This window comes from Perissodus microlepis, chromosome 1 (assembly GCF_051167445.1).
Source record: "Perissodus microlepis isolate ML-2025 ecotype Zambia chromosome 1, ASM5116744v1, whole genome shotgun sequence".
In the NCBI taxonomy this organism is placed as follows: domain Eukaryota; kingdom Metazoa; phylum Chordata; class Actinopteri; order Cichliformes; family Cichlidae; genus Perissodus; species Perissodus microlepis.
In genome coordinates, this window is record NC_140461.1 from 22,920,135 (window position 1) to 22,941,765 (window position 21,631).

At 39.8% G+C, this 21,631-nt stretch overlaps 1 protein-coding gene across 3 annotated transcripts in view; it reads right to left on the reverse strand.

Moving 5' to 3' along the window:
- ankrd11 (ankyrin repeat domain 11) overlaps positions 1-21,631 on the reverse strand; it is a 114,095-nt gene that overhangs the window by 80,412 nt on the left and 12,052 nt on the right. For 2 of the 3 annotated variants that reach the window (XM_084936024.1, XM_084936004.1), the window contains exon 2: positions 7,475-7,554. The exons of the other annotated variant lie outside the window; for it this stretch is intronic. The gene's annotated coding sequence lies outside the window, so the exon portion shown is untranslated. The remainder of the gene's footprint in view (positions 1-7,474; positions 7,555-21,631) is intronic. 3 annotated transcript variants of the gene reach the window in all.

The window sequence follows — 21,631 nt, forward strand, 5'->3', positions numbered from 1 at the left end:
ATTGCTTGTGCACTTGTCAGTAAGATCTAAGACAACATTTGAGAGCTTGAAAATATGAATACGATTTAGGCTTGCACACACTATCACCACCACCCAGCATTTCTATTTATGCACAACAGCCACAGGGGCTGAAAGAGGGTTATTGGATGGACAAACAAAACCAAACTGTGTAGGGAAGGGAGGACTACTTCAATGTTATCTTATCCTCCCCCACCTTGGACAACGGCCTAGCAGCTCTAAAATTAGCCGTCACATCTAAACACAGTCTTTGGTGTAGCAGCTACTCTTTGATGGGAACTTGGCTCATGGCTGACACACTGAAAGCACACTCAAGCCTGTCTCAAAATGTAGAGATGAAGCCGAGATAGTACACAAATACAAACCAGACGAGCATAGCCCTCTCAATTTTTACAAATAATCTAGAAGAATATGGAGGAAGTTATTATTTTAACCGATTTCCCCTTAAAGAAAGAATGTAATGTAACAATTGTAAATTTACAAAATGACAAGCATCTTCTAACAATAAATAAATCCAACAGTAATTATATTGCCACATGACAAAAATAAAAGTGAGCCGCTATGATGTGATGTTTAAGATCAGTTCGAAAAACAAGAAGTGAAAGAAGAAAATGTGACTCAGCAAGGAGACTTTGTTTTTTTAAATACAGGGTTTCGGCTGATGATAGAATAAGTAGCTGGCAATTCATAGACCACCAACATCATGAAGCAGCAGTGAGCCTAAATCAGTCTAACCATCAGGTACACTTCCTCTTTGTGCGTGCGTGTATTAACATGTATTTTAGCTTGAGGAAAACACTGCCTGAGAAACAACCATGACCTCCCAGCAAGAGCAGATTTAAGGTTTTTTTTGCTTTTTTTTTTTTTAAATAGATGAAAGCAGACCAACATCCTGTGTTCATAGCTATGCAGTGATACCACTATTTTGTGTGTTTTTAAGCAAATATAGGAGCGGGATTAGATATAAATGCTATGTTTACAGTATTGAATGCGTTGGCCACTCACACTCTCTCTCCCTCTCTCTAGGTGTATAACATTTTGTATACGCATGCATTCTTTAACAAAAATATACAATAAAAAGACAGAGAGAAAACCCTAAAGAATAATAAATTAGAGAAATGTCCAATCTGATTGTGCACAAATGCAGTATGAAATATAGCAGCATGCAGTGATGAGGGGGCCAAGCAGTTCAGCAGGTTACAGTCACCATGGCAACCAGATCTGAATCGTGTTAAAAGCGCTGAAAAGAAAAAAGTATTTATTTCCCCTTTTTGCAGTACCCCTGGTCATTCCTAATGGAATGTTTTTTTGTTTGTTTGTTTTTTTGGTCTGTGAAAATAACCCAATCACCCAATTGTAAAGTCAAGGTGGCATGTTATCAAACAAAAGACCACATTTCTCTTGTAGCTTCCAACAGAGTTCAAATACAGAGTTGTAGAATTGAATTTTAACAAAAAACCAACTGTGTCAATTTTTCTGAGGATTGAAAAAGAAAAAACAAAACAAAAACAAAAACTGGACTACATGTTGATTTAATACCTTCCAAAATGGCTGAAATTGGTGCCACGAGCTGATGTGAATTTTGCTCTCCTAGGATTTCATAAGAGTCCTTTTTTGAAAACCAAGTGTAATTGCAAGTGGTTTGAAAACTACATGCATAAATGAACACTCAAAATAAAACCTACTGGCATAGCTAGACTGCTTGATATAGTGACACAAAAATTAAGTTAGAAATTATGAAAAAAAACAAAAAAAACAAAAACGATGATCTATGAAAAGAGGTAGTAACAGTTGAACTTCTTCACCCCCAATTATGTGTTGGTTCGCAAATATGGTGTCAACTGTCTCTAAAGACATGCTATTAAATTCTTACAAACAGAATAAATGGATTTGCAATGTCCATGGCTTCTAAGAGTCAATCATGTTCTGCCAAATTACGTAAACCACTTTTCACCACTGAAATAATCTGTTAACTATCCCAAATTCATGGCAGAAAAAACAGCAGTAATAAGGAGCAAGCTCAATGCTGCAAGATGTGTTTATGTGCCTGCCACCATGCGATGCTTTGTATTCTTTTCACTCTCACACCTACGAGTTACTTCCACTCACTCATAGTGCTAAATGGTCTGAACCTTCATTACACGGAGAAGACTGGCCTCCCACTCACTACCCACTAGAAATGGCATTCTGCCACGTGGGGAAGAGGGTGTCTGTGTGAGTGTGCTAAAAAAGCACAGGACAATGACACAAAAACTATGAGGGAGTAGTTAAACTCTCTCACAGCCTGTGATCCTTGAAATATTTCACATCAAATGCAAGTCAAAGTCCAACACGCTGTTATGGAGCCGCTGGGTAGGAAGCTAAGCTTAGTACTGCATTCCCCCTCTTCCCATTTTCCTGAATCTCAACAATCTATAGCGGACCTCAAATTCCTATGCCTAAGATGTGAGCTCTCTGCCATTCAGTGTGGCTATTAGCGTATTTCTCCAAACTCTATACCACAGTGCTTTGCCTGTTCCCTGTAAACAGGCTCCTTCTATACAGCATCAGTATGCAGTTTGCTTCAGGGGGAGGAGGAGCAGTAGCACAGGAGAGGAAAAGGGAAGGCTGGGAAAACAAAGCCTCTATGGTCGTCTCTCCAGCCGGGCCATGCCGAGCCGCAGTAGCGGGGGCGAGTTATGTAATGTGACTGGCAGGGCCCACTTCCCTGTTCAGAGCTGCCGCTCACACTAATCCCCACTGAGGAACAAGCCCTGCTTTAGAGAAGGAAGAGGAGATAGAAGGGGAGTTGTGAGGGAGCCAGTGGAGGAGGTGTGATTACAAGAATTTTTCCCTTTCATCTGCACCAAATCGAACACCAGACATCTCCCCTCTCAGCTCCTCTTTTGAAAGATAAAAGAATTATATCAGCACTGCTGATGGCTGGCTACAGCATAGACTGAGACAGAAGCCATGCAGTAAAGACACGTTCCCATCACTTAGGAATCTTTCTGATGACTAATTTAGCAGTTGTTTAAAGCAGAGAAAGACTAAAAACAAGAAAACATTTGAAACAGGATACAATCATGTGAATGATGCTACATGTGAATTTAGAATCCTTCGATAGTCAAATCATATTTTAAATGCTGCAGATCTGTGTGGTTCTTCCTGTCCACACAGAACGTGGTTAATGGCAACATACTGGCCAGAGACCATAAAGTCAAACCTGACTTCAGGCGACAAAAGGCATATCAAAGAATACCTCTGATAATGGTTAATCAGTAATCAAACCTGGAACTGCCACTGGATAGACATGACAAGTCTATCACTTTATATGTGGATGGGGCTTCAGCTACACAACTTCAGATTAATTTATCTAGTGTGCCAGCAGCCTTTGGTCGTTACAGGTTAGTGTCCACACTGCCTGTGCAGAATGCTGCTACGCATGTGTCAGTTTACTCGGACACAGCCAATATACAACCGCTCATTTTCTACAACAAAGTGCTGCAGAACTGGCTGCTTCACTCAGCTGTCATCTGCTTACTTTTCACCTTGCTTGTTTACAATTTCCAGACACAGAAGGAAAGAAGGGCGCAGCCGTCTGTTGAGGCTGCTAGTGGTGGGTGGCATCAACCAACAGAAAACTGGAATTGCATATAATAAAAAAAGACAAACAAACAAACAGAAAATTGGATTAACTAGCTGGTATTTCTGGTGATTACTAGTGAGGACAGACAAATGGTGGTCATAGTTCACACAAGACACTAGCTTATAAACGTAGTTCTACAAACATATTTGCTAAACATTTCTGTCAAAACGCAGTATGGATGCTGATTAATAAAGAAGCCGGCGTAGGGGCTTTGGTGCACTGTAGTAGAACCTCTTCTTTCAGTCATGTTATGAAAAATCAGTGCTCGTTATGCAACCCATTCAGCTACACGATCTTGATCAGGAAACTCTACTTCAGGCCGAGAAAAATGAATGTGAGAAAAGATAACGCTAAAATGATGTCTGCACCATTTGTACGAGCAGATCACTGTTAACCCCACATAAAACTCACGCAGACAACTCATGCAGACATGACACCAAAACAGTCATGTTGGTAATAATAAACACACAGGGCAGAGAAAAGAACAAGTAATCACCAGGAACCTCAGTCAATTCTGCTAACCACGGAGACCAGGTGGAGGATTTAAAGCAGTTAAAAATAAAAGTCTGATTCTGATTTACTGAGCTGCTTGCCTGGAAACCATGTGACCAGCATCACATGAGGAGAGGGAGGAGGAGAGTGGCAAAGCGCACGCACACGCACACACGCGCACACGCACGCGCACACACGCACACACACACGCACACACAGCTCCACTCCTGGCACGATAATAAGCTTTGTGATCAGTTTCCTTGGTTTCCACTGACAGTAAGCAGATATAGGCAGCTCGGAGAGGTAAACAGAAGCTGCTCTTGCTAGTGCACGGCCACAGGCGCAGAGACGCGAGAGAGGCGGATGGGGAGGAAGCGCAAGCGAGTCAAAAACAGAGAGAGAGATGAATTTGTGCAGAAGAAGAGGTGCATAGGCAGCCTCGCAGCTGTTGGGTGTCGGGCAGTGCAGACAGTCCAGACGCTGAACCTTCAGCAGCAGATTTAAAAAAACTAAACAAAAAAACCCCCAAACAACAACACATTCAACTATTTTTTGCCCTTTCATTTCAATCTCATCTGTGAATTATATTTAACTGCTACCAACTTTACTGCATTTCCTGCCACAAGGCAGTGTGTGTTTGTTGATAGAAGTACAATAAAATGGGTTGTGCTCTCAGCTAGTCGCATTAATCAAACATAAAGATGTGTTTGTGTGTGTGCAATGCATGTGTGAGTGAGACAGATAGAGGGTAACGGAGGGCTTTTGTTGGACACATGCTAGTTCTGCACTACATGAGCTGTGACCTACTTTTTTACAGTCTCACACACACACACAAACACACACAGCCTTTGACAATGGGACAGGAAAGCAGAGGTTAGGCTTGCACTAAGCCCTATTCTTAATACATGCATTCCAATGGATAGAGCTCAGGGGCTGCTGAGCTTTCAGCCTGCCTGTTGGTACAAGCATCTCCTGCACAGTCTCATGCATGCCTAACAATACAGAGTAAATCCGACTACTTGTAGCATTTAAGCACATATGTGCATGTAAAGGGTCTAATGATAAGTAGAAAAAAAGAGCATTTTATAACTGATATATATTTGCAGCAAAAGTGAAAATTCTGAATAACAAAGTTTGCTTTTTAAAAATAAAACAAACCATTGGTAAGTATATAAGCTGCACTGCAACAAAACATGTTTGCCCTCATAGAAACACTTAACACAATTGTGATGTTTATTTCAATTTAGTCAGTAATTCATTAAAACATACCATATGATGATGCCATAGCACCAGTGGAGCTTTGATAGGCTTCGGGGGAAATAAAAAACTGCAAATCCCATAAAAATTACATCTTTTCCTATTTTTGTAGTTAGCGGTGAGCATGAAACCACATGGAGGTTCATGCTGACAACTTGATGCTGTATATGCCAATGTAGGAGGTGCTCTGAAAAGCTGATCAGATCGATAAACTGTTTGGATTATGTTTTTGTTGTTCCATGCACTTTATGTGATTTTTGCAAACCCCCAATTAGAGCAGGGCGATATGACCAAAAACATTTATCACGAGATGCATTTGAAAATTTGCGATAACGATATAACTGACGATATAATTGACACTAGACAAAATACTTTACAACTCCACAACTTTATTCGTGCAAAAAAATATTTCAAAATCAAGGTATTTTCACTTAAACGAGCAGCTGTTTTTTTTATGTGCATTAAAGTTATATAAAAATTTAACAGTACAAATGCAAATTCCTTGCTGACAGTTTAACCAAAAGGCATTTCCAGTGGAAACTGGCCAACATATCCTCAGCATAACCATGTATAATATCCACAAAACTTAAAGAGGTTATACACACACACAATACCGTAATACTATGCTGAAGCACAGTACGTATCACTCCGCGAGGCTCCTGCCGATGATAGCCGCAACGCTCCGACAATCCATCAAGCGGTGCGGCTTCGTAGCTTAGCAAAGTCGTACTAAAACATTTGACAGATTTTCGAGCGCCGTGTACGACATAAAATCGTTTCGAGGTCAGTAAACACAACCAGAATTCATACATAAGGCACACGGGATTATAAGGGGCACTGTCGATTTTCAGAAAAATCAAAGGATTGATTTTAAGTGTGCCGTATTTTCCAAAAAACACGGTAATAACGACGGCCCGCTAGCATGCGCTACCAAAAATAGTGCCTTGTTGTGTATCTGACGGACGAAAGCTAAACCAGTTCCACACCACTGAAGTTGCAGCATTTTTACAAACCAAATGTGGTTCATCCGTTTCATTCAACAATCCGCTTTCGTCCTTCTCATTCTCTGTCGCCGGCACGCTTTTTCCGCCATGTGCGTATGAAAACAAAGGCACTGCGCATGAGTGTTTTACCCATATTCTATCGCGATATTTCATTTTCCTATCATTGCCCGACATTACACCGGTATTACCGTAAACGGTATGATATGGCCCAGCCCTACCCCCAATTGGAAGAAAACAGTGGTCTGGGACATGTTAAATCCGGTATATCCAAGTCCAATTTGTCTGGTTTTAGATGCCAAAATAATTATTACTTAACTTATTTGGTTACACCTGGATTTGAAAATAGATGTTCGATAGTAAAGGGCATGTTGGGAATAACACGGAGAAACTCACACCGCACCAGAGCTGGAGTTATTCATTTTTTCATTTTTCTTTAATAGAAACTGGTTTTACACAAGATCATATCATCTGCCCACCTTTAAAGCTGTTAAAAACTAAAAAACTGATGCAGTAATATTAAAAATGAATGACACTCAAACAGCAAGAAAAGCCATCTGCAACAGTTAAGCCAATCTACTTGATTAATGTTATTTTAGGTTTGCATTACGTGTCAGCAGTAAGCTTCAATTTTCCTGTAGGGAGAGCTAACAACGTTGAAGGGGGACTAAAAACAAACCCATTTGAATGCTTTTCATGCTAGAAAACAAGTTTACTTGCAAAATATCCAAATCTAATGCTTGGGGGGCTCTACAAATATATCACAATCAAATTAGTCAAAAACTTCAGGAGAACAAGCTATGAATACAGGGTCACCTAAACTAAAGAGAGGTCAATTCAGAGCTAACTCTCCAATCAATGGCAAACACCTGAAAACTTCTCCATGTGAATATCATTTGATTCCTGTGCTCTCCTCGTAAAGAATGTCTTTGCACACAACATGCATCCCAATCCCAAAAAGCCCTCAAAAGAAACAAACAGCCATAAAACATCTTTTTAAGAAGAAACTTCTCGCTAGTAGAGGTTCAGTGAAAGAGGCCTAAAAAGACCAAGTAAAAAATTATATTTGTCAACATACCGATTCCATGGCTGTAGCAGAATGTCAGTGGGCTAAAATCCAAATAGAAAATACACCTTCTGCTGCAGAATCCACGAATTCTGAAAAAGGATAAAAAATAAATAAATATATATATAATATATATAAAATTATTGAACAGGAAAACACAAGCAGTCTCACATTTTTATGCAACACACTCAGATGGACGGAGAGGGTAAAATTTATCCTCTTAGTTATTTAACTGAGAAAAGCAGTGAACCACATTTGCTCCTCCAACTGAACACTAGATACTCCCATCTTTGTCTTATCCAAAACATGTTACCTCATGTGCTTCAAAGTGATTTCAATATGTTACAAAGATAAACTTTTCCTTATCCTTAACCTTCCGCGCCTGGACATGTCATGTCCACGCAATTTGAATTTCCATGCACCAGTATCCTTTTTATGACTGTATGGTTTGCAAGTCTGGAAAAAAAATTCAACCTCTGAACAACAAGTGACTATATGAAATAGGTCAGAAACAGGTCAACAAGTAATGGCATAAAGAGAAATCCTGAAGTCAGTGCACTGCTGTTGGCCCTGCCCCCAGTCCAACCACACAATGAGGACAAGGGTTTATCAGGATTTAGGCAGCGGGACATGGGAGGGTATTTAACAGGGGCCCAGTGTTGGGTTTGGCATTCCGGTGATTTTGGGACAAAACTCCAATCTGAACCCACACGTATTACATCATTTCATATGCTTTAATGCATTATAACAGGGCTAAAAGGAAAAATTCAATAGCATCTTGTTTTCAGTTTTAGCACAGGCAGGGTGGCAAGTGTGAATGCAAGACAAGATTAAGGTCAGACCTCCCTAGGAGGGCCTGAGTGGTAAGGAGGATGATGGTTAGATGTGCATTTGTGTTTGTACTGGAGTGGAACCTGTGGGGGCTTTCCCAGTGGGAAGTACAGGATTGATGGATTGTTACAATCCGGACAGGGAGTACAACACTACCCTCCCAGAGTTTGTAATACAGGATAAGGACAATCCATCTTATTGATCCCCCCCCCACCAAAAAAAAAAAAAAAAAAAAAAAAAAAGCCAACAAAAAACCAACTGACAAAGACCATAACGATGAAACCAAAGCCAACTTTGGTAGATAAGGTTAATCTGTCGAGTCACATTATAGTGCTTAACACACCATATTACTAAGAATAAAAGTGTTTGAAATTTAACAACTGTTATCTGTACAATATAGTAAAACACTGCATTGTGTCACTCCAGAGACAAAATATGTTCCCTTATTGTTAAAAAATAAATTAAAAAAAAAAAAAATATCCCCATTCCTTTCCCCTTCAGCATGACAACTCAGACCAGCTATTTGTACTGTTTGACAAAGTCAGACAACATGTTGCACAAACAACTTGTTTTGAGCGTGATTCAACCACTACTACCTTCTCCAGAGAACTTTGTAAGTTTTGAGATTTTTTTGTCAGCTTTCTACAAAATGCTTCTGCAGACACATACATTGCTTAAAAAAACGACTGACTGTATCTGGACATGCATATTTTATTCTGTTCAGCCTGTATTGCAGAGTATGTCAAAGAGAGCAGTGTTTTATATTTTAATTATACTCTGTTAAACAGAAAAAAAAGACAGCCGACCTGTCCCTTTGCACAAATTCTTTTAGAAGAAACTGCTAAGGAAATACGAGTGACATAAGAAGTTCAACTACGGTGCAGAACAGATGACAGATATCCATCTTCAGGGAGATAGTCAAACAGGTGCCAATGAAATAAGCAAGAAAGAAAAATGGATCATCATCTTTGTGCACAGCCTATGAAATCAGCTCACATGAAATCTGCGGTGAGAATCACAAAATATGTGTGCATTGCTCAGGAAACAAAAGCCAAAAAACACCAAGGTGGAACGGTTGTTTACCTACTGGAACCGCCAAACGTCTTACTGATGGTTTCTTCTTAGATAAAGAGCGTTGACTAAGCTACACCAGGAGAGCATGAGAGAGTGACACATATGTGCTGCACATGCACAAAATCTACTGAACAGGCAAATTTAGACAAAATATTAACCTGACTGACATGAGTCCCATAAAAGCCTAACTTTTGACTGTAGAAGTCTCCAAACGCTGACACGTTTCTATGTTTTCTATACAACTGTGTAAGATTTGTTTCTATACTAATGCAGATCAACAGGTTGAAACACCTGCTTAAAATGTGGCTCCACTTAACTCCTCTTAGTAAAAAGCCTCGCCTTCAAACTATGCAGAGCTGACTTCAAACATTTAACATGATCATGCATAATTAGAAGACATTTCTAGCTCTGCATCACCATGACAACAGGTCTGAATATTCACTTCTGCATCTTCACTGTCACCATTATCAAGCTGCTGAAATATCAGCAGTGTTTTTCAGATTGCTTCGCCAACTTTATTGCAGCACGGCAGGTCACATGTCAGCGAGGAACAGAAGAATATGCGAGGCACGGTGCAATAAGCTACAATATGTGTGCACTTCTACAAGCCTTTCTAAACCCTGCTCTAAGGTGAGCGAGCTAGTGAGACCAGCCCTGGTTTTAATGGTGACCTTCAACAAGAATCAGAGCCCGTCTTTGATGCTGACAGACTATGACTGATGAAAGAGATAAATCTCTTCACTGGAGCTTGGAGAATAGAACTGCGCCTAGACTGACTCAAACATTTGGTTGCAGCAAAATAAAAAAATTAAAAAGACGGACGCATAGTTTAGAGAGCTTTACTTACCTAACCATCTCGTCAGCTGTATCAACACTGCAAATGTCCTGCCGTTTAAACTTAAGACTAGACTCACTGTGTGCAGTGAGGACAGAGACCAACAGTTCCATGTGAATGACCACTAATGGCACCTGAAGTGCGTGTTCTCTTTGTGTAAAGAGAAAGGCCTTCTCTGGATGTTTTGGGATTAAGGAGGACAGGCAAGATTTAACACAGGTTTCAGGGCACAGATATCTTTTTGCTTCACTTTCTGCAAACCTGAATCACTACTTGTTTTCCATCAGAAGTCTGGACCATAAAACACAAACTCGACAGTGCTCCCCAAGGCTATAGCGCACCTCTTCAGTCAGCTCTGTGTCTGGCTGTCCTATCATAGAGCAGATCAGAGGCAGCTGAAAGCCAACCTGGAACAACAGCTCAGGCCCTTGTCTGATTTCATAAAGAGTGTCACAGGCCACATAGGCATCGTGCAAGGGCATTCAGACCAGAAATACTGCAGGACTTTACTGAGATAAGAGACTGAAACAAAAAGTTGTGTTTTTCTTTGATATCACAGATGCTGTACTGCAAAAACTAGAAACAATGAACACATGGAATGGGGTGAACCAATGCTAGTGCATCTGACAAAAAAAACACAGACATCTCAAGAGCTATGTATGGAGATTTCTTTTGCATTTGACTTAGATCATCGGAGACAAAGAGATAACCAAAAAGCAGTATGCAAATAGTATTGCACCTCAAATGTACAGAAGCAGCTCAAATTCAGGCATCAAGATCTGGATTAAAAAAAACAAAACAAAACAATGAATTTCTCAACTTTATATTAACAACATATTGTTAAAATGTTCTAACGTGAACAATGTGGGGAACATATCATTTATGGAATAGAATGGTATAGACTGGGGTGCACATAAGTGGTCCGCAGGTGCGCATTCGCTGTCAAAATAAAAGACGCGCACCAAATAAGACGTTGCAACGCGCGTTTGCGTACATATAAAAGGCACTGTTTTTGTCCGCTAAAGTGGGATTTTCACGGCATATTCTGCACCACATTTCTGTGCGTTCATCATTTGTTTGAAGCCAGCTCACCTCCTGTAACCATATGCGCTTCTTTTGCGGACTGGACTCCTGACATTTCTTTGGAGGTGGAGGAACACCAAAGTAATTGCTTAAAGGAGCTTGCTTCTTCGACATCTTTAAGAGTTCTAAACAAATGTCTGTCCTCCTCCAGAAAATCTTATGTACGCAAACACACGTTGCAACTTCTTATCTGGTGCGCGTCTTTTAATTTTGACAGCGAATGCGCACCTGCTGACCACTTATGTGCATCCCTGGGTATAGAGACCTGCACATCAAAACAACTCCAGCACAATGGCCAACAAACAACAGGTCAGTTCGTCCATCTGTCATTTCATGTCTCAAAAAAAGAGAACTCTATGAACAATTTTTGGGTATATGCAATCAATATTTCAATCACTAAAAACAGCAAGGTCCTTCCAGAGTAGAGCATGGCGATATGACCAAAAACATTTATCACGAGATGCATTTGAAAATTTGCGATAACGATATAACTGACAATATAACTGACACTAGACAAAATACTTTACAACTCCACAACTTTATTAGTGTAAACCCCCCCACCATCAATGTATTTTCACTTAAACAAGCAGCTGTTTTTATGTGCATTAAAGTTATATAAAAATTTAACAGTACAAATGCAAATTCCTTGCTGACAGTTTAACCAAAAGGCATTTACAGTGGAAATTGGCCGACATATCCTCCGCATAACCATGTATAATATCCACAAAACTTAGAAAGAGGTTATACACACACAATACGGTAATATTATGTTGAAGCACAGTACGTATCACTCCGCAAGGCTCCTGCCTACGATAGCCGTAATGCTCCGACAATCCATCAAGCGGTGCGGGTTCGTAGCTTAGCAAAGTCGTACTAAAACATTTGACAGATTTTCGAGCGCCGTGTACCACATAAAATCGTTTCGAGGTCAGTAAACACAACCACAATTCATACATAAGGCACATGGGATTATAAGGGGCACTGTCGATTTTCAGAAAAATCAAAGGATTGATTTTAAGTGTGCCGAATTTTCCAAAAAACACGGTAATAACGACGGCCCGCTAGCATGCTCTACCAAAAATAGGGCTTTGTTGTGTATCTGACGGACAAATGCTAAACCAGTGCCACACCACTGAAGTTGCAGCATTTTTACAAACCAATTCTGGTTCATCCGTTTCATTCACTGATCCGCTTTCGCCCTTCTCATTCTCCGTCGCCACCATGCTTTTTCCATGTGCGTATGAAAACAAAGGCACTGCGCATGCGCGTTTTACCCATATTCTATCGCGATATTTCATTTTCTTATCGTTGCCCAACATTATACCAGTATTACCATGAACGCCCTCTGGAATATGGCCCAGCACTATTCCAGAGGGCCACTTATTTACACACGTCTTGTGGATAATCACTCCACTTACACTAGAACCGTTATGCTAAGCCAACATTAGGTAGGTACTTTACATAGATTCATGTGAGGTTATTTTCAGGATCACTGCAGAGAGAATAGCAGTAGAGACAAATGGTAAATGGTCTGTATATAAGCAGTAATATTTAGACTAACTACCCTATGTTGTAAATCTAATTAAACCTTATTTTCAGTTGCCCCCAAAATATTCTCGCAGCTTTAGATGTTCCACCATTCACGAAGAAGGAGGGTTCATAAGGGTGGGTTAGCTTTTAGCTGCAATACTCTGTTTGCAGGGAGCTGTGATCAAACTAAATGGCAAGTCATTAGTACATTTAACTGAAAGTACTAAGTACTATGATTAAGTATCATGTATATAAATATTTTTTAAATCAAAGCCACAATTAGATGAGCCTCTTTACTTCGTAACCTAATAAAGTTTTACCTGTTCAACAGACATCTGCTCACATACGTCCACAAATTCCACACTGTACAAAGTTCAGGAAAAGGGTAAAAAAACAAACAAACAAACTCTGTCACCCTCTCACCCACTGTGTCTACTGTTTCGTCTGTGGCACACAATTACTGTTTCACGGGTGGATAAAGCCACAGTAATTGAATGTTACATTAAATTGCAACCCACCCTCCCCTGATTCCCAGTCACAGCCACCAAGCCTTAATGACTTTTCTGGTGGAAACCCTGGAATAACTATCTGCAACCACCATTTTGCCAAAACACACCTGATAAAAAAAATTGGCTTGTATTGAAATAAAGTCTTGCTTTGCCCCTGAGGTGGGGGTCCCCATATGGACGTAACATCACATGTAAACCATTAATAGCATCGGAAGGGTGCCTGGTGTTGATGATAAACCCGTGGTTATACTGAGTCTGAGATAAACAATATGAAGCAACAGCAGCTCAGCAGAACAGCCTGGGTTCAGCCTGCAGTATGTCAAAGGATCAGGTATCAGGCCTTATTGTAATATTTTAACTAATTAGATTCAGTCATCTGCTCCTCTATGCGCAAACACTGGAGGGGAAACCTGATACTGGAGGGTGTGGGTAGACAGCTGTGGGGAGGGAGGATGGGCCAAGGGGAGGAGAGAGAAAAAGAGATGCACACCGCACATCTCCTCTTCAAAAACATCTACATTATTGATAAAGGCTGGTTTCTGTAGGGAGGGACCAGAGCACAGCAATCCTACACATCTCCAGCACGAGCCACCAATGCATACGCCATCATTTGAAGCTTTATTTAAAAAATAAATGAATAAATAAAAAATATAAACACCACATACCCTCATGCTTCAGCATGGAAGAACGGAGGAAAAATAAACAGAATAAGTGGGTGAATAAGGAAGCAGGGAGTTGGGACAAACTGCTTCTTTAGAAAACATAAGAAGGAGAGTCTGTTGGAGGGCTGTGAAGGGTGGATACCAGCTGAACAACAAACCAGCTATATAAAAGCCTGATATCAAAAGAAAGAAGAGTAGTGAGGGGAGGGGGAGAAGGGCTGCAATGAGAAGGCAGCAGCAGCAGCAGCAGCAGCAGCACTCGTGACACAGTTAGCGACAGCGCTTGTTTGTTCGGCACAGCCATGCCGCGGCAAGCTCAGCTCACACGCTCAGCTCCCTTCACTACGGCTCCACTGCTGTTGTCAAGGTAACAAGCTCTCTGGACTGAGGGAAAAAAAATCCTCACAATCAAAATACATCTTTTCAAATGCTGGACTCGAGGTGAAGCTTGCATGTGTTCTCAATATACAGCTAGGGCATATACAGGGTGGTCTTCAGAAAAAGAATGCTTCTCGTTTTACTGTAAAAACGATCATTTCCAGAGAGCCTTTTATCCAATATAGACAGAATTAAAATGAAGGACCGCAATGAAAGCACTATAGCTGGGAAATTCATATTTCAGAGGTGCTTTTTAAAAATTAAAATAGAATCCAAGGTCTCATCACGAGAGCAAAGATTACGGCAGAGGACAATCTTATCTCACTAGGTGAAACATCCATGGGATTCCAACTGGTTAATCATCACAGGGATCCATATAAACAAAGGAGAAAAATAAAAGAGCATGCAACTTGTGTTCATATGTTACAAGTGTGGGTGTGAGAAAAGTAGACTGAGCAAGATTTGTCCAATCTAAAGCTAAAAATAGCCACTTTTTGCAGTCAGAATGAATACTAAACATTACTAGAGTTCAGTAGTTAAAGACATGAAAATGAGGAGCAAGGAAAGTCTTATGTTCCTAATAATTTCTTAATATACAGCTGCCAAAATCATAACAACATTGCAAACAAGTGGTGTAGGGAGTCATGGTCACATATATCCATTTCACACAGTGACTGATTTCAAATACGTTAAATCCAAAACACGTTTTCTTCTAAGAACCCTTGCTATATTTTGCAATATAAACCTACACATTGGTGTCAACATGGTGTGGGCTGGAGTGGGTGGATTTGCTGGCCTGCCACTGTCCTATTTTACAGCAGAGGCACTGGTTGATGCTCCAGAAAAAACTGCCAAAAACAGCAGTGCCTTTCAGACCCAGTCTCTCCATCAGTACATTCCTGCTACGCTATGCTCGTTTCTTCTCTTCTTTTCTTCATATCACGTGATATGGAATGTCATTTAAAAGGGGGTTTTCATAGGACCAACTTCCTTAAGCTTAAAATTTCAGGTATTCACACACACACACACACACACACACACACACACACACACACACACACACACCTTTAGTCTCTTTCTTAGGATCCTTCTATTGCAAACACATACAATAAGATCACATTACATCTATAGTCTGTAATATGAAAACCAGCATTTTACTATTTGTTCATCTGAAATATTTTTGTTCCATTTATTAGAAATGGCTTTTCCTCACTTAAAGCTATAGGCTAGTTTCACACAAATATTTCCTGCTCGCCTTTTTTAAAAGATGCACAAAGCCGAAAATTGCACTGCAATGTCTGATGGACTACACACACTGCTGTCTGCAAACATACTAAACTAATAGAGCTAAGATATGGGACTGCAAAATGAAAAATGTATTTATTGTGCCGCTCGTGTTAAACAATAGGATTGTAGAGTAAGAAAAGGCCAGCCATGGTGTTCACTGATGCAGTTTACAAAAAAAAAATGTTTAAACCGAGAAAGCTTGCTCTGCCATTAAGCCTCGCACACAACCTGAGCATTTCCACAGTTCTGCCATTTGTCATTTTCTGTTGCCATGGTTTCAGTGAAAGACAGAGCTCTATGAATATTGGAAATGGAGGAGTAGCAGCACATGGTACATAAACACCCGCACATGCTCTAACACCACAGAACGAGTCAACTGTGCTGGTTCTAAAAGCCTGCAGCCATCCGCTCACCCACACATTTCTTAGCCAGTAAAAAAGCAGGCATTTAATAAATATCTCCAGCTGACACACATTGTCTCAACACATACACTAAACCAAATATCCAGCTACAAAGCCTGCTTGCCAGTTCTACACACGGTTATGAAATGGATTTCTTTAAACACACAGTCTGTTCTCCATAAAACAGCATGCCTCTCTAGAAGATACAGATAACATGATAAGAACAATTATTGGACAGTACAGATCTGCAGCATAGATGTGTGATAGAATTATTATTATTATCCACATAGCTGACATGAGCCATTGTCAAATGCACTAAATCCTACACATTAACTGACAACAGAGCATGTAAAAATGCCAATGTCCAACGCAGTGGGAGTAGATATTTAACCCTGCTAACAGAGTCCATTTGATGACCAACACAGCTGATTTGGGTTGGTTTTAAGAATGGCGAATGCAAAAGTTAGGGAGGCACCAGTCTAACTAGACAAATTTGATATTCTGTATCAGGTATCTGCTGATACAGAATATGGACACAATAGCATAGTAAAATAATACTGCATTTTATATGGTGGTAAGAGACTGAGGATTATTCTTTTATGTCTAAACGCTCTTTCACATAGGACGCGGCATGGTCTAAATGCTAGCTAGACTGAATGGCCCAAAATTTGTGTTGCGCTGACCACTGCGCTCTGCTTGTACGTCTTTTTTAAGGCGAGCAATTTTTTTTTATTATTACAAAACATACTACAAGACAAACAACATGTATCTCGCATTCAAAAAGAAGAAAGCTTTGTAACCATCCCTACTAGTGAATAGTGTGTCATTTCCACAACACTGCTTTCCTCCCGAGGTCCCGAGAGCTGTTGAAAGGAATCACTTACTCAAAGGCTCTTGAGGTTACCATGTTTGCACGTAAACTTGTGTGCATGCTCGAGCAATCCTCGCTGGTGAGATTGTGCATTTACGCGGCACAAGCAATAGAAATGAATGAGTTTCAGAGCCCAGCGCTCCGATGGCCGTAGGGCTGTTCGATATAACGATATATATCGGATGACGATATAAAAACGTCTATCGTTTCATTTTACGCTATCGTTTGTTTCGTGGTGTTGCAAAATAAACTGTTTACGGCAATATTTTTTCATCGTTTTGATGGTCACTGTAGTGGCTATATTAATTTCTTAAAGTTCTCTCTTTCTCTTATATTTAATATAATTACACTACGGACGGACAAGCGGCTGTTTTTATGGGTTGTCGTTAGCAACAACGACGGTAAAACCATCGCATGTCCGCTTGTTTATTTTCCACATAAACCTTTCACAATAAAGCTCAAGATCCTGTTGAGACTTTTCAAAATAAACTGAATCACGCGAAAAAGTATGCACAGTATGAGATGAGAAGCAAAAAAAGAGTCGTCAGGTGCTAAAAAATAAACCTTAGACTCAAATGTTAGAACAGGCTTTTCCCCAGAGCACGCTGTGTAATAAATACTCACAGAGAAAACGGCGGCCGTTACAACCTGTCTAAAAATGTGTAGTTTCATGCATCGGTTAAAACACTCAACTCCAGGTACACGACACCCAGCTGGAAACACTTCACCTACCCGAGATTCACAGAATTTACAGAAAATATAAAATTTTCTGTGATTTATATCGTTATCGGGACGATAGAGGTTTTATATCGGGATATGAGATTTTGGTCATATCGCACAGCCCTAAATGGCCGCACCCTACGTGAAAGTGCCTTAAGATACAATCAGGCTTGAATTAAACGCAAAAGCCTGTAGCAAATAAAGACGTCCAAAAAATACGCAAGAACTAAATTTGTATTTATTAGTAAAATAATACATCAGAACACAGTCAAAAGTCAAAACAATTCTACAAGTCATAGTCATCAAGTAATTACACAGACACACAAAAAAAATTGTGGAGCTAAAATACTGCAATAGTGAGATTAAGGGGTGTATCAAAAAGAATCATCCCATTTAGAAGTGCTTTAATTCTGCAGCCTTTCATCAGATATATGTGCTAGTAGAAAGAAGGGATTTCTGAGTTTGACAGTATGTAGCATAACAGCATTGGCTACATACATGTAGTAAAAATGTAGTAAAAGAGTCTGAATATTGTATGGACATACCGAGTACATCCAAAGGGCCACAGCATATGTGAACGCTGTAAGTTTTGTAAGTTAAACTTTATAATTAGACATGTATTTCAAAATGTACAGCAATCCTCTACATCTTTTACTTAAAAAAAAACAAACAAACAAACAAAACATACACATTATATTAACACTATACTATTAATAAAAGCTTCCCAATTAGTACTAAAAGCATCTGCCTATTAAAATATCTGACTGAAGAGACTAAGAGAAGCTAAGGCATCATCGCTGGAGCTTTTCATACATGACCCCCTTGACGTCCCCACAGTTTGCAGTTAAGTAAAAAACTTTTGCAAACATAGAAATAAAAGTTAGTGAAGCAGGAATGAAATATCTCTAATCTGCTGCCTCTTTGCTGTTAGCTTCCTCTATGTTTCATTAGCCCACCCGTGAGCTGCATCTGACATGTGACGAAGTAAACAAGGAACGACATAGAACTTGAGTCAACAGACTGGCCCATATTACTGGCAATACCCAGTCAGATTTTTGAATCAGGATTAGACCAACATGCATTTCAATGAATGCCTAGTAACCGAGGTTATTGTAAGTTAGAAGATGAACACTCATCATGGAGCATTTTCAGTATTTAGGTCTGATAGGAAGCATCTCCTGTTGTGTGCTACATGTGAGTGAAACAACAAGAATCATGAGTGAAAACAGGTATGAAGACACGTCCTAGTTTATATACTGGTAAAAGTAACTGCACAAACCCACACAATTCACAAGAAGCCATTTCAGACTTTCAACATGTTCTGTTGAGTTTACTGGCAGCATCCCTATGCAGCCACACACAAACACTGTGTTTTTCTTAGATTTCCCATTTCGTTCCCATTAGGAAGCTGTCTAAGCATCAACACACAGTGTGTATGCGTTAAAGCAGGGAAACTACTGGAAAGCATGGAAGAAACAGCTACATTAGTCTCTGGCTATATATGCTTCTGTTAAGCAAATACTACCCTCTAAAGATCTGTCACTGAAGCTAAAAATGCTATGACAACATGCAGTATCCCGATAAAGGATATTGATCATGAACACATACACCCCACGAGCATTGTGTATTTTTTTTTTCTCTTCTTACTCCTAAGACACAAGAAGACAAATTGCACATGAGGTTGCTGCAGAGCACTTTAATCTCATGGATGAAAACCAAGCTACTAACTCTCTCCACTCTTTCTGTGGAGGTATGACTGCCATGCACTCACTAGAGCAGAAAAACACAGCAGTCTGGATAGTGGCCATTTAATACTCAAAAAAATACTATTAATACATCACCAAGAGAACAGCAACGGCAGTATTACAACACAGCACTGATTTTATTTATCAAGGTGCACTTGTACGCGAGTGAAAATTGTTCCCCTCACTTCACACAAATCTTTCTACCTAAAGCTCCCTATATGAAGCAAAGGTAACCGATTTTAAGAAAACAAGACACATACTCATCCTGTAGAAATATAAAAATCCAGAAATGCAGAAACCTGCTCTTGGGCAACTCTTTATACTTACATTCTGATTATATTATGCTCAGTAAAAATGAAACAGTCAGCTTTACCCTAAGTTTTATATAGTGCCTATGCTTCGACATCGAAATCCACCAGCCTTTTGACTTGCATTCCTGTACATTAATCCTGTTGGTGTGTGCTTATAATTTACTATCACTGTTGTCATGGTAGGAAACGAGGCAAACAGTTAGGTTCAACGCCCTTAGCCTCCTGCACACAGTGCTTCCTGAGGAACCAAGGCTACTGCATAGAGGTGGAGATGGGGGAGGAGACTGTCAGAGAGAGGGTAGATGAGCATGTGAGGATGCAGCGTGCAAGCATATTTCTGGGCTCTGAAATGCGAAGGAAATGGTGGCTGAGGCAAAGTGGAAGCAGGAGAGAGGGGAGAGAACAGAGGGCTGGGATGTGGAAAGCAAGAGGACATGAGTGGAGTCGAGCCAAATGTGTGAGAGAGCAGCATAACAGTGCACAGCGGGGCTGAGTTCAGCAGACAATATCATCTATCCAGGAATCACAGAGGGCAATATGATGAAATTAAACAGATATGTTGCACGTGAGTATGACAAGCATGCATTTGTGGCAAATGGCTACATGAAGAGCATATCCATACAAGTACAAATCAACAATCGAATTGAGGAAAATTACATTGCGCTGGCATGGCAAAGGAGGCAAGCGAGACATTATTAAACCTTTATTTATTCTGAAGGACCAAAAGCCCCAGAGAAGTGACCATGAAAAAACACTCACTAGCTTTAAAATGAATTTACTATGCTTTTCATTATTTTATGTCATTATTTACATGCAATTAAATTGCCAGTGTCAAATAGTAAGGTGTGTGTATGTACAAGTTATAAATCATAAATCTCATTGTTTAGACTAATCTAAACCCTTACTTTCAGAGTTTCTCTTTCTACTCTTTTATTGATTTAATACCAGTAAGACAGGATATCCCTAATGACAAAAGCACACAGCTCTCTCTAAGCACAGCAGCTCCATCCATTCACTGTTCAAACCTTTTGTTTGCAAGGTGTAACCAATCAGAAGATAGACAGCTTAAAAGGAAGCTAATATGTTTTGTTTCAGACAAAGGATGAACAGAGGACCTCTACCTTTAAGCATGATTTTGAACAACGAAGTATGCAAAGCTAGATTCCAAAAATAAAAATACGCCGCAGGATATGAGCAAAACAGGTCTGTTTTGATAAGTTTATTTTTTATATCCTTCTGCAAACACTCTTTTAACATATATAACAACACCTAATGATCCCAAAAGCATACCGGTTATAATGACATCTGAAGTATCAATAGTTTCTGACAAAAAATTGCAGGAAATTAAACAGGCACTTTAAAATAGAAGCACATTAGAAGTTCTCAAGATTTGTGCTTTTTTCCTGTTAAAAACAATTAAGGGTTTGGCACCAACATCAAAGCCTTGAGAGCTCGCTTGCTAAATAATAAAAAACATATTTTGCTACATGTCTTAGAGGTGCTTGTTGGAGGATGAATGTAATGGGGGGGTTGCAGTTCAAAAACCCACAAAACTGTGCTGTGCTCACAAAACTAATGTAAACAGAATCCTGCAAGATAATTATGCATTGGAAAATGAGGCAATAGGTTTTAGAATTATATTAAAGGGAGAAGCAACAAGATCGCACACATGCACAATTTCTAGTACAAGTGCTGAAACTTTAAAGCACTAATGTGGTCCTCCTCCAACACCTTTCTCTAAAAAAAAAAAACTGTACATTCAAAACAGGCTATGCTCTGATTGTGGGTGAAAACTGGCTTTGCATAAGTAATGAGGAGGAATAAAAGACTGTCCTACATCCACACCAGAGATTACACTGCTAGTTGCCGTTTCTATAAAAAGATTCAATGCAGGGAGTATGAGTGACACAGTCACACACACACACACACATC